At 38.1% G+C, this 14,719-nt stretch overlaps 1 protein-coding gene across 2 annotated transcripts in view; it reads right to left on the reverse strand.

Moving 5' to 3' along the window:
- The window catches only part of PLCE1 (phospholipase C epsilon 1), a 332,730-nt gene extending 322,096 nt beyond the window's left edge, over window positions 1-10,634 (reverse strand). Inside the window, exon 1 of one of the 2 annotated variants that reach the window (XM_074233338.1) lies at window positions 10,586-10,634. The gene's annotated coding sequence lies outside the window, so the exon portion shown is untranslated. Of the gene's footprint in view, window positions 1-8,488; window positions 8,612-10,585 lie in introns of those variants that run through there. The other variant, XM_074233336.1, reaches the window with a different exon arrangement.
- Window positions 10,635-14,719: the final 4,085 nt, after the last annotated feature.

Here is a 14,719-nt window from a genome sequence, read left to right on the forward strand (position 1 = left end):
AGGTTGAGTAAAGAAGAAGAAAAGAAGAGCTGAAGCAGTTTGATCTTTGAGTACTAATGCTGAGAATACTGCTCTCTCACCACCCTATTCCTTATAAAGAGGGAACAGGAAACAGGTTGAAGAAAACAATAAGAGGATGGAGGGGTTTTATCTTAAATATTTCAGAATCACTTCCATTTAAATTGCCTTAGGAAAATTCTGAAGATTACCAGGTAAAATAAGGTACTGAACACTGAGGTTCTCTCTGTAGCTGAACTGCCAAGCATTCCAACTGCTGATCATACAACTCTAATAGGGATGACCTTTTAGCCAGAATGCCAAACACAGATTTACCTTTTTAAGTAAACTGTTTTATAGAGAATGTACGCAAGGCAAATGCTTGCACTGAAGTCAGAACAGTACATGGATATTCTCAAGAACTTATATTTATTTATTTATTATATTACTTGTTATCAATTGTGAGACATGAGAGCTGCTGACAACAAATGGCATACCAGAATCAAAGTAGGTACTGTGTTCTATGAGCAAAGTAGAAACACAGCAGCACAAAGGAAACCTGAGATAAAGAAATCTAGAGACATCTCCATCCCAAATATTCAAAGAGACTATTTGTGCCTGAACTGTGAGAGAACCCTCCAAGCTTGTATTGGACTGATCGATCAGTCGAACACCCTGTACCTTGACCCCACCATTGTGATATCATTAGTCCTCTTCAAGTACAAAGGACAAACTACAACAGGCCCTTCTTCTCTTACATCTGAATTTATGGTGATGGCCTGCTGGTTAGTCTCCTCATCAAGTCTCTTATTCTAGTCCATCATCCACTCAGCTGTCAAAGTGATCTTCCTAAAATGAAATCTGATCATGTCACCTGCCCCCCATCATCCATGGTTTCCTGCATGTTACTCACCATATTCTCATGAAGTGTTACTGGCTTCCTTGCTGTTCCTCCAAAAAAAAGACAGTATTTCACTATTCTAAGCAGTTTTCTGTATGTCCCTCAAGCTTGGGAAACTCTATCTCTGCCTCCTGTCTTAAATAAAATCCTACCCTTTACAAAAAAAAATCTTGTCAGATTCTCCTTAATCTAACTAAAGCCTTCCTCTCGACTCCCCATAAATTATTTCCCAATTATTCTGTAAAAGTTAGCTAGTTTCTAGTTGTTTTCATGTAGTCCCTGCCATTAGTATGTGAGACCCTTAAACAAAGGAACTGTCTTTTACATTTCACTGTATACCCAGCTCTTAGAACAGTGTCTAGCAAATAGTAGGTGATTAATAAATGTTTACTGACTGACTAGAAAAACACAACTAACAGTAATTCCTGTGTATGTCAATGGGATAGACTGATCCACAGATAAATGAGAAGAGTAAGATAGATTAGAAAACAAAATCTACTATATATTACTTACAAAAAAATCCCCCCAAATACTTGAAACAAAGTTTCATATGAAGTTAAAATAAGGAACTAAAACAAAATCTAATATGCTTCAGCTAAACTTTTTATATAGCAAAGAAGTAATCATGATCTTAGATAATGCAACAGTGAAAATATTCTGGATTAAAAGAGATAAACGGGGAAATTACATTTTGCTGAAAGCTATAGACAGAGAATTAATATCAATACTCAACACATATTCATTAAGGGCACAGCATCTAAATGGCTAAAGGAAAAAAAATCAAATGAGCTACAATGGAAAATAGGCATAAAGCTTTTAAGGTGTGGAACCTCAATGCAACTCTTTTTTTTTTTTTGCCTAAGCAAATCTAACCAAGAAATAGACTTTCATAGCAAATAACAAACAAGCAAATCTAACAAGGAAATATACTTTCACAAGAAATAACAGAGTTCAACAGAACTTTAGAAAAGGTAATTATGATAGACTTCTGATGAAAAGAAACAAGTATACATTTTCCTCATATTAGATTATCACCTTTACAAAAAAGCTCACAAATATAGAAAAGTATAAATATTAAAAATAATTTTTGCACCTCAGAGTAAGAAATTAATAAAGAAGAAAACCAAATAACTTAATCCTAAAGAATGGACAGGTTGAAGAATAAATATTAAACAACAGACAATTTCATCAAAGATAATAACAGCAATGAAACAAATTAATCAATGCAATCACCATCTACCATTCTAGAGGATCCGTGAAGAAAGGCATCATTCATTTTCTGGCAGCTCCTAACCAAAAGAAAATAATATTATATTCCAAAACTAAATAAATAATTTTGTGCCTATCCCACTATTCTAGATTGCATTACTTCTTCCTTCTTTTATACCACCTACTTATAATTAATTGTCCAAAGTATATACGAGAAAGGGCAATGGTATATAGTTAGGACATATGTATTCTAATTTTGGCCTTTCACAGTTGTGTGAGCCAGGGCAAGAAGTTTCCTTATCTTTTGTGGGTCTCATTTCTTTCATGGGTTTTATTTTCCTTTCTTGAAAGGAATTTATTAGACTAAATGATTTCCGACATCTTTCCTGCTTTGAAATTCTATGTTTTTATGAAACAGCATATATTCAGGAATAAATAAGACTAAATGGGCAATATAAAATATATTTGGAATTACATATACATTTTAAAATAAAGTCTCTCTTAAAGACAGAGTATGGTACACTCCTTACTTCCTAACATGGTCTAGTCAATTCTATAAAAATGTACAAAATTGCTAATAGTTCTATAACTAGAAATGTGAGCCATCTCTTTTTATCCCTGTGTAGCTCATCTGAGCTGGTTGGATTTTGAAGAAGATACACATCACCTGTTGTCAGCTAGTCTACAACTTTATTAGTCAAACACTATCTACTTTCAAAATATTACTTTTCAGTAAATGTGCTGTAGATATATATACTTAATTTATTTAATATGCCAATAGAGCTATACCATAATGAGCTACTTCAACTAATACGCTACTATAAAGTTAGACAAGGTAAATATATTTTATATCATTATATTAAATAACATTGTTATCTATATAATATCATATCATGCTATATTATATTGTATTACATTACAACAATGTTATAGTAATTGGTTAACTGTTTTTAGCTGTTATTTTAAAATTATTTTCTGAGACATTTGCATGAAATTTCTTTATTTTTTCTTTTCTGGATAGAAGTTATTTCTTTTACAACTCTTTCCTTCATTTCCTGCCAATGACTTCACCATTACATTCATCACTATACTATGAATTTTCAATCTGTCTCATCCTTGACAAAAAAGAATGGACATATAATAAGCCAGGATCACGCAGGAGCAAATAAGTTTCCAGTAGTAGCTGAAATTTCACCACATCTTATATAATCTTTAGGAGCAAGTCAAAAACAAAATTCCTTCCACATTTGAAAAAAATTAGTTATTTATAAATGAGTGTTAAACCTTCTAAATACCAAAAATTTACTAAGCGCCTATTATTTTAATTTAGTTGCAACTATCATGTGGGGAAAAAGCTATTAAAAAGCTATTAAAATATCCCTTTACTATTTTCCAAAAACAATAATATGAAGTTTTTTATATTTACTTTGTTTATATTTTGTATTTACTTATCTGTATACATTTGTTTCCCCCAAAAAGAATGGAGGTTCCTTGAAATTAGAGACTTTTGCCTTCATCGTACCAACTCCCTAGCAAATATTAAGAGTTTAATAAATGCTTATTGAATTAGATTTAATTATATGACAAGCTCTTTGGTGGGAGGCAGAGATACAAAATTTAAAAAGATCCAATCCCTGCTATTAACAGATGTCTGAAGTTTTTTGAGATGCTTAGAAAAAATTATGATCATTAATTGATCTGCCATCATTATATTTAAAGTAACAATATGGTTTCAATACTTGTTTTCAAAATTACCTATTACAGTAGAAATAGTAGCTTGAACATAATTTATGTTGTTGCAAGCCATGATATACTGAAACATGTTTTGCTTTATTCAATCCCTAATGCTCATAATATAGTAGGAAAAGAATTTTCACACTAATTTTTTCTACTCCCTGGAATTTTTCACAGTTCTTAATATTTATATAATTTGAGCTTTAAATGAAGTATTCAAAAAGGTGCTCTCTACCTCCTCCATTTTCTTAATTCTGAACTATATTAGCTGCACATAAAACAAAGCTTCACAAACTGAAAGTATAAATTTACTTCAATTTAAATTTTAAACTAGATGATCCAAATCTATTGAGCACAAATGAACTATTCAACTTTAAATTACATCATATGAGAAAGTATTCATCTTCAACGGATATTAAGAAGCACAGAGTCAAATTACCATGAAATACTGAAAGGTAACTGTTATTTTTGATTTATACCAAGTACTGTGCTAATGAAAATTTTACACAAGTCAAAGGAGTAAATCTTATTCTAATAATTAGACTTCATGATATTTGGGAGATATCACTTATTTTGTTCACAAAGAACTAAAATCTTATGTATTTCAAATATTTACCAAAGACCTAGCATGCTATTATAGTTTTAGTTTTCAACCAGGGGAAAAAAATTCAAAACAAATTTCATGCGTAAAACCAACAAAACTGTCTTCCCTTACCATATTCCTGCAGGATTTTAGAATGTGAAATTGTTTTTATTTAGATGCATATATTTGGTCTAGTCAACTGTCCATAATTGATTATAGGTCAAGGTTAAGCTGTAACACTGAAAAGACAACAAAACAGAACTTAAAACCAAACTTGAAACCAAAATTATTCTAAAATTATGTTCTTGAGAAAGACAAAGTAACAAAATTATAAAATCAATATCCAAAAGCAAAACCACAGCAGAACTTGACATTTTGGATCTACAATTTATTCTAGCTTTGGGATCAGATGGAAGTGGCCAACAGGGGAAGAGTAAAGACACTGAGTAGATAGCAAAGAGTGGATCCAAGCCAGTAAAGTAAGAGAGGTGAAAAAGCGGAGTCAAAATGGAATTAGGGTCAGGAACATGTGGTGAGAGAATGAAGTTATTGCTGGAACAAGGGTGGAAACTTCAAGTGAGACCAGGGCAGACATTCCTTCTACACCCAGTTGAATCTCAGTCTGAGAACTTCAGCTATGTTTCTCCATATAGAATTAACACAAGCTTACCAGGATTCTCACGCCTTGTTTCTGAAAATTATTTTGAACATAATTTGAATACGTAATCCAAATTCAACTTTCTTTTTGGTAACTGAATTCTAATCCAGAAACAACTGAAACAATCTTTCTTTACATCTCTTCTATCCTTCCCAAAACCTAAAATGGTAGATAGAGGATCACAATCACAATTGGGGAAAGGAAAGCATTTCAACTCCCCCCTTTCTCCATTTCAGATCCTAATACTTTAATATTTCAAGGATCTGTCATCTCATTGATGTAGGTCCTCCAGCAAAGTAGATTACAACTCATTATACTTATCCATATCTTACAGTAAATGCTTTCTCAGTAGCCCATGCAAAGTGTTGAAACCCTTCTTCCAAATCTCTTGACTTGATGCTACACACAAGCTATTTATCTTTTGTTCTCATTACATGGCCAGCCCACCTCCTTTCCCCATCACTAAGCTCTCCTTTATATTACTCTCAAGCACAATTTTTCAATGGTACTATGTTACATCCTAACTCACTTCCAACAGATACTTCCTCTCTTCTTTGAGTACCAATAACTTTACTCTTCAGGGTCAAGCTCTAGCATAATCATTTTAATTCATGATGAAATGTTAACATGTGGACCTAAACAGCTATTCTGTCAAGTGGATCCACCAGAGAAGATCTACAGACCTTTTGTGATGTGTGTGTGTGTGTGTGTGTGTGTGTGTGTGTGTGTGTGTGTGTGTGTAGACATAGCTTGATTTAGGTTCCAATGACAAAAGAAACAGCAAGATATCCCTAGTCCTCATTTTTATGCTCCAAGAAGACCTTTGTAATTCCCTCACAGTGCAGGTCTGGACTACAATGTAAAAAAATAAAATAAAATAAATAAAGTAAATTAAGCCCACTAAGCTTTCTATATCTCTCTGATCTTAAGGTTCTCCTAAGAGGACAACCCTTTAATATCCCAGAGTCCCAATAGTATTCAGTGACTTTCCTAATTAATTCAACCAGAATTGAGATAATCCCTATCTCCATCTCTTAAGTTATACGAAAGGAATCACAGAATCAATTATCCTCTCAGAGAAATGGAATTAAAAGTATAAATATAAAGATTGAATGAAAGACTAATCACTAATTATTGATATATTAAAATATTCTTAACTCATTTCATAACTACCTTTAAAGAATCTAGCCACACTTTTCTTTAAAATATCTACTGCTCAAATTGTAGGAAGACATTTAAATTCCTTAAGTCAAAATAACTGTAATTAGTTTATAAGATGCACTTAAAAGTCACCATCTTTGCAATAACTGTCTACCCAGAGAGGCAGTATGACATTATAGAGACAGTGCAGGCTTCTAAGGCAAGTCCTGCCTCAGAGACATATTGTGACTGGTAAAGTCACTTAACCGCTCAGTGTTCGAGAAAATAAAAGATGCAAATCTGCCTTGGTAGCAGACATCCCTACCCAGGTGACTCACAAGACTCATTTTTTAAAAAGCATCTGTCTACGGACAGCACCTGACCTCCCAGAAAGTTTCAAGTCTTTAAATTCAGATGTTTAAAACCAGGATCATTTTTTTTTCCTACATAAATATTATAAATAATGGAGATTTTTCTCAGGATAGCTCACACTGTAATTGAATTATATTATTAATGGTACTAGACCAAATTCTAGTGCCATGAATAGGTACACATATGGTACAAGGAGGAGGAAGACATAGATTCTCAGGACTCAATCTAACCTTAAAGATCCTACTCATTCCTTTTCCTAAGGAGGAAACTGAGGAGTACAAGCAATCTTTTTCTTTTCCCTTTCTTGAATTTCTTAGATTCTTTGAACAATTCTGAAATAAATAGTCTGCCTTTGGCACCTCCATATCTATATATCCTTTCATGGGCTATGGTTTCTTGTTCTATATACATCACTGTATGTTTGTTTTTTTATTTTTCTTTTTAATTGCTTTTTTGTAATATAAATTTCATAGTCACTATGGATTTTGAAAAAAAAAAAAGGTGTTCAAGTAACTACGAAATTTTCACACCAATACCTCTAAGCACAAGTTAAAGTGCCACTCCATACCCTAGAATTTGGAACAACATCTCAGGTTCTATCTAAGAAGTTACCAGAAGTAATGGAAGGATGTTATTCTAGTACAGTCTCACCTATTTCATGGCCCCATGACAAAGATGTCAAGACAGTGAACTGTAGCAAGTCTCCAGATTATAAAGGAGAATTCTTCTTTGGTACAATAAATGGACAACCTTGGCAGTTCTCTTAGTAAATATGCATTTCTCTGAATAATCCTGATCATATTCTTTCTCTAAAGTGAGGTGCACTACAAAATCAAAGTCTCTTTTTAAAAAATGAAAATGATAGTAGAATGTTATATTTAGGATAAGATTATTACAGCAGGCCATCCATTAGCTCTAGTGGGCTATGGAATGATCTGCCTGTCATGTCCCTTTGAGTAGAGAATGGCTTAGGACACTTAGCAACTCTACACTGATGTCTTGACATGAAGAGACATTGCCAAGATTCTTTGGTGGGATCAGTCCAACCCTTCTAAAGGCTGAATGGAAGACAGCTTCCGGAATTTTCAGAAAACTGGCACTGGCACATCCAGATAAAACAGAAGGGAGATACCCATGATCCAAGTGTTACTGAAAAGTCTGAAATCAATGTTTCTCCTAACATAATCATATTTATTCCCTTTCTTCCCTCCCCACAACATTCATCATACTATCTCATCACCTCTGGTCAAACTAAACGTTTGACGATCTTTATTGTATGGGGAGATGGGACTGGGGTGAGAGAGCAAGCTTGCTTTTTTTTTTTTTTTTTTTTTTAATGTTTTTGCAAGGCAAATGGAATTAAGTGGCTTGCCCAGGGATCTGGAGCCAGGTACTCCTGACTCCGGGGCTGGTGCTCTGCCCACTGCGCCACCTAGCCTCCCTGAGCTTGCTTTTTAATTACACTCTGAATGTTATCCAAACTATGGATTTCACATTGAGGACTTCTCTCTCAGAAATGAAAATGTTTGTATGTATCTGAAGACACACACACGTGTGTGTACATATATATTTATATATATATATATTTTATTTATATTTATGTCTGTTATTTTTATTTCTATATATTTCTATAGCTATTATTTTATTTACATATATCTATTTATATTTACATATTTTATTTCTACACGTCTATCGTTATGTCTCTTACTTTTGCTTCTCTACATTTCTCTACATTCACAGATGCACACGCATACATGCACACATACACAGCCACATGCGTTAGAGCCGGGAGCCGCGTTCGTTCGTGGGTCTGCCCACATTCACGGAGGCCCGGGCAGCGCCCGCCCGGCAGCCTTCCGCCCCCCCCGCGGCGCCCCCCGACCCCCGTCCCCACCTCGTGTTGTCGGGGGCACCGGCCCCCCGCGGCGAGGGCGGGGTCGCGTCACTCGGAAGGAAGCCCGCATCCCGGCCGGCGGGCCCCGGGCGCGGGGGACACGCTCGCGCTCGTACTCTCGCTCCCACTCGCGCTCACCCACGGGCGGGGCGGGGGCACCTACGGCTCTGGCGGGGAGGCGCGGGCCGGGCCGGGCCGGACGAGCCGTCTGGCGGGCCGGCGGGAGCGATGCTGGTCCTGCGGCGGGGGCGCGCGGGCGCGGGGGCGCGCGGGCGCGGGGCCGTGAGTGTGCGCGGGGCCCCGATGTGGCACCCACGTTCCCGGGCTTCCCCGGGGCCGCCCGGGGGGGAGGGGCGGGTGTGAGCGAGGCGCGTGCGCGCCCCGAGGTGCGGGCGCGGGCTGGGGGCGGGGCGGGGCCGGCCCGAGGGTCTCCTCCTCCCGCCCCGGGGCTGGGATTTCCCGGAACTCGGCGGCGGCCGCCCCGGGCGGGGGCCCCGACGCCCCCGGGCTCCACCGCAGGGGTTGGGGGGCCGAGGGGGGGCCGGCCTGCAGCATCCTGCGAGGAGCCCGGGCCGGCCGCAGGGCCGGGGACCCCCCCCCCCGGGAGGGATGGGGGCGAAGACGCTGCCCCAGGACAGGCCCCTAAAGTGGGGTTCACGCGGCAGGGCCCCCCGGGACGCCCGGAGTCAAGGATCGCGGGGTCTCGAAGGAGATCCCGGACTGCACCCACCCGGCGTCACGGTGAGGAGACCCCGGCCGGGGCGGAGTGCCCCACGGGCGAGGGACCGGGACCCCCATAATGCTCCCTCGTACTCGCTTTGCCCTTTCTGCCCGCTTTTACCCCAAGGGCCCAAGGCTCTCTGACGTCAGCCAAGTGTGGCCCCCAGGTAAGGCAGATGGACACCCCCCTGCGGGCTGGCTGCCATCCTCCTCCTCCTCCTCCTCATCCAGAGAGAGCGCTTCGGTGGGCCCCGGGGCCCCGCGCCTCCTTTTTTGAGGAAGGGGGTTGAGCTTTTTGTTTGCTTTCAGTTTTTTTTTGACATGACTAGGATAGTAGTGGAGTTTGGAAACTGTTCATGGTTCTCACTCTGCGGCTCATACGTTGATTTGAAATCATTTCCTTTACCTCTACTAATTAGGAAATCATTTTCCTCTAATAGAAACTTTTGTTTGTTTTTTTTTCCAGGTAATCAAGGTTAAGTGACTTGTCCAGGATCACACAACTACTAAGTGTAGAGTCTGAGACCGGATTTTCCAGAAACTTGTAGAAAGTTCTGTCCTGGGGCGGCTAGGGGGCACAGTGGATAAAGCACAGGCCTTGGAGTCAGGAGTCCCTGGGTTCAAGTCCGGCCTCAGACACTTAATAATGCCCTAGCTGTGTGGCCTTGGGCAAGCCACTTAACCCCGTTTGCCTTGCAAAAAAAAAAAAAACCTAAAAAAAAAAAAAGTTCTGCCCTTAAATGGTTGACTCTCTGAGGAAATTGTATAATAGAATCCTAAAATTGAAGGAAAGAGAGATTCTGTTCTAACCTCCCTGTAATGAAACCATATGGAAAATGGAATAACCAAAATAAATATTAGTTTAGGATCTGAGACTTCTCTGATGCTAAATGAGTCAATTTAAGAAACATAGTTATTAAGCATCTACTTTAAGCAAAGTACTCTAAGAAAAGGATGGGTAATATTCACATTCATGCCCAAGTACCATTTTTCTATTATGCCTTTTTTCTTTTAACTTAAATGGACTGAAAAGAATAAACATCATTCCAGGTCAACAGCCTAAATGAATTAATAGTACAAGAAGGCTCCTAATAAAGGAAAGAGGACGAAAAAGAAAATGGAAAGTATGTACTTTAAACTTATGTCCCCCCTAAAAAATACTTAGTGATGCTGATTTTCTTACAAGAAATTCAATATTTCAGTTCTCCTAAAGAGTAATTTTCATCATTGGTAACTCAAAGAGACAATTCCATCTCACCCCGACTGAGAACACACACATATGAATGTGATAGTATTACATACATAATGTAATATACATATAAATACATGTATGAATATATATTTATAAATGTACATAAAATGCAATATGAGTATTACTGGATCACTGCGAAAGGGAATCTTTACCAGGTCTTCATAAAACTGTTGGTCCAGATCCATGTTCCTTCTTACTCTCTCTGAATTAGACTGTAGGGTAGAACTGTGTCCCCAGTACTGCCTCACAGCATTGGAATGTCTGAGCTAACTCTGCTTCCAAAGAGCTCAATGCTACTCAGAACAGCACTGCCCAGACTTTCTGGAGATTTTAATTCACTTCCAAACCTTGCCAACAATTGTACACAAGGTGCCTTTTTACACCCTGCTCTCTGTTCAGTGAAAAATGCAGGCTATCTCAGGGGGGAACAATGGCTCAATTCAAGACTTTTTCAGAAATACAGCACACAAATTTGACAAGAGTATCCTTCTGCCAACAATTATCTGCAGGAAGAAAGACTGTTAGATAAAGAGCCTGTGAACTGGAAATATTGTACAATTTCCATGGAAAATTTCTGTTTCAATAAACTTGGTTGTGCATCTTTGCTTCTAAGACTATTCTGCAGTTAAAAGCAAAAACAGACCCACTAAATCCCCTGGAGAATTCACTTTTAAATATATGAAGCACATATATGTTCTAAAAAAAAATTTTGCAGCAAAAATTTAATTCTCAACTTTAGAAATTTTTTAATTAAGTTACAAAGTAACATCACTCACACCACCCCCCACACCAATTTATAAAATGTAGGGGTTCTCTCATTTGAGTGTTCTATTACAGCCAGCTGGAATGCTGAGCTTCTCCTATAGCCTGTGCTATAGCTAAACAGATTGGCGCATTGCCAGACTCAACAAACCAACCATCAGTTAACCCATTTATAAACAAACCCTTAGCTTGGAAATAAAATGGCCAACACAGGCACATTCTACTCCTTTATTAATCTTTTTGAATGTTAACTAATTGCCAGGCGACTAATTATACTGGCAGATATTGAAGTGGCCAAAATTGCTGAGGAAGGATTGAAAAGTTAATCCTTAGCAATTATATGCTACTATTTCTCCTGTCTTGAGGACGCAGTTAAAAAAAAAAACAATACAAGGAGTAATAGAAAAAGATGTTTGGAAAGTGACCAACAAGGTCAAGTGATGTGGAAAATATGAAATGTGGGCAAACAGGAGAACTCTGCCTGGTCTGCAATATCCTGGGCTATCTCTAGTGGGCCACGTATTCTGGCTCGGCAATGAAGAATTTGGGATGACTGCAAACACAGAATGTTCCTTTGGTCGGCTTCCTACTGCTTCTTGGATAGAATAGGAGGTACTTTATTAATTTAAGAGACACTCCTTTCCTCCCCACCCCTTTCTTTTCTCACTCTTCCGAAGTGAAACTTAGAACTATCTCTCTCTGGATCTTCCTGTGAAAAGTGGAAGAAGTGCACAAAACTCCCCATAGAATAATGATTCCTCACACCCAGCCACTAGAGCAGCATTAGGACTTCCAAGACCCTGGCTGCTGCCTTCTTTTGAAATTCTTTTCTTAAGCATAAGTAATCTAAGGTGGACATTTCTATACCTGGAGACAACTGAGCGGGGGAACTCCTGGGTCCCTCAGTTCCTGAAAAGGTAGTGGTATCCTCAATAGCAATGGGGAGGTTTGAGGAAGGTATAAGTTGGGGGAAATTTTATGTTTTTTTCAAAACGTTAAGTTTGAGATGTCTATAGGAGATTCAGTTGGAGTTATCCTTAGCAGTGGCTAAGGAGGGACTCAAAATCAGAGTTTAATGAGTCAGCTGTGTGACCCTGGACAAATCATTTTACCCTGTTTGTCTCAATTTCTCAGTGGACTTCAATTTGGTATTAGCATAACTTTTATATTCACTGGAAAACCAAGAAATTCATGGAACTTGCTTTATTGCAGCCTAGAATGGAACCTGCTAGAAGATGCCTGTAATCTAATTTCAACTTTGTCCTCTCTGCTGTGTGGTAATCCTTTGTTCTTCTCTATTACATTCTCCAGTATCTGTTCACAGACTCTTCTCAAATCTCCTATGCTATACACACACACACACACACACACACACACACACACACACACGCTATATATGTGAGTACATGTATGTATATGTATATTCATGCTTATATATGTATAAATTAGAAATCACCAGTATAGAGATCACTGAACCCCAGGGTCATGATGAATAAACCAAGGGAAAGCACATAAAGAAAGAAAAATTTTCAAGAATGAACCATTTAGAGGAATGATGAGCCAAAAGAGAGAAAGAAAGAAAGAAACAGAAGAAACTATTAAAAAGGTAGGAGGAGCACCAAAGGAGTCATATTATGGAAACCTATAAAGGAAAACTGTTATGAGGTAAAATAGAATGAAACCTGAGAAATTAGTATTTGTTTTAGCTTTTAAGAAATCAATGGAAACCTGGAAAAGAATAATTTTAGTCAAGCAGTATGATCAAAAGCCAGACCATTAAAGATTGAGAGGTGAGGTAAAGAGTATAGCTTTTTAGAAGTCATGGGGAAAAAAGCACAGAAGAGCTTGAAGGAATGACAGGATCAAATAAACAATTTTTAAGGATCAGGGAAGACTACTTTTTTTAATATATAGTAGCCATTTATATATAGAAGCCATCTTCAGTGAACAGGGGGAAAATTGAAGATAAATGAAATAAAAAGAAATTTTCTAGGGACTAAGTTTCTGAATATGGTAAGAAGGGGAGGAAAGAGGATAAGGCAAGATTAAGAGCCAAAGTGGAGATGTTGACCTTGGTGATACCTTTGCTGTCTCACATGGGGACAATTCATGGTGCCCTCAAACAATTACAATAATAATGTCAAATATCACTGATCACAGATCACCCCTTAGAGTGCTTTAAGATTCTGGTTCATCCTGAGGATAATAGGAGATCTCTAAAGTGGATCAAAGCCTTTTCACACATAGTTAGAATGTTTTTGCCTGGTTTTACTTTTTATTACTTGTTTTACACCAGGTGGAAGTAATTAATTGGTTTACTCATATACCCCTCCTTAGGCAAACCAAAGCAAGTTGGAAACTAAGTATTTTTCAGTGTTTCGAGTATTATATGGAGGAGGTAGCCCAGATAAAGCAGCAAGTCAATAAATGTTTATCTTTAGGTTTTTGGGTTTTTTTTTTTTTTGCAAGGCAATGAGATCAAATGGTTTGCCCAAGGCCACACAACTAGGCGATTATGAAGTGTCTGAGGTTGGATTTGAACTCAGGTACTCCTGACTCCAGGGCCGGTGCTCTATCCACTGTGCCACCTAGACGCCCCATAATAAATGTTTATTAATTATTAACTTTCTGCAGGCATTATGTTCCTGTCTTTGTGATAATAATAATAAAAGAAGCTAACATTTACATAGGGCCTATTGAGTGCTAAGTGCTTTATAAATATTATCTCATTTGATCCTCATAACAACCTTATTATCCTCTTTTTGTAGTTGAGGAATCTGAAATGAAGTAATTTGTCCCAGGTCACATAGCTAGTAAGTGTTTCAGAATGGATATGGTCTTCATGACCACTGCATCACTTCCTAGCTGCCTTTGTGACAAAGTCCAGGGAAACATATCATTGAGTGGCCCAGAGAAGGATTAAATCTTCCATATTTATACTACTGAGTCTGGGACAGGAGGAAGAGGTCCAGTTCTGTGATTTCACTGTGACTTCACTCCCATCGTGGAAACTCTTGTCAAAACAAAGCAGCAATTCATCAATTATGCATAATGTTTGAGAATTCCATTCCATTTAGTAAGCATTAATTGTCTGTGATGGGTCATGCACCATGGTACTAGATGCTGAATTAAACAAAACAAAACAGCTCTTGACTTCAAAGTGATTAATGGCATACCAATGATAGAATAAGTATATATTAAAGACAGAACTTAAGCCTATGTCTTTCTGGTTTCAAGATCAGTACTACTGCCTAGCTTAGGTGGCGCAGTGGATAGAGCACCGGCCCTGGAGTCAGGAGTACCTGAGTTCAAATCCGGCCTCAGACACTTCATAATCACCTAGCTGTGTGACCTTGGGCAAGCCACTTAACCCCATTTGCTCTGGAAAAAACTAAAAAAGAAAAATCTTAGTTTAAAAAAAATATTTCTTAAAAATATCCCGATTCTTTGCTTCATAATTTCATGCTACCAGATCAATCTCCTGATAAATCATTATA

The sequence above is a fragment of the Macrotis lagotis genome, chromosome 4, assembly GCF_037893015.1.
Source record: "Macrotis lagotis isolate mMagLag1 chromosome 4, bilby.v1.9.chrom.fasta, whole genome shotgun sequence".
NCBI lineage: Eukaryota > Metazoa > Chordata > Mammalia > Peramelemorphia > Peramelidae > Macrotis > Macrotis lagotis.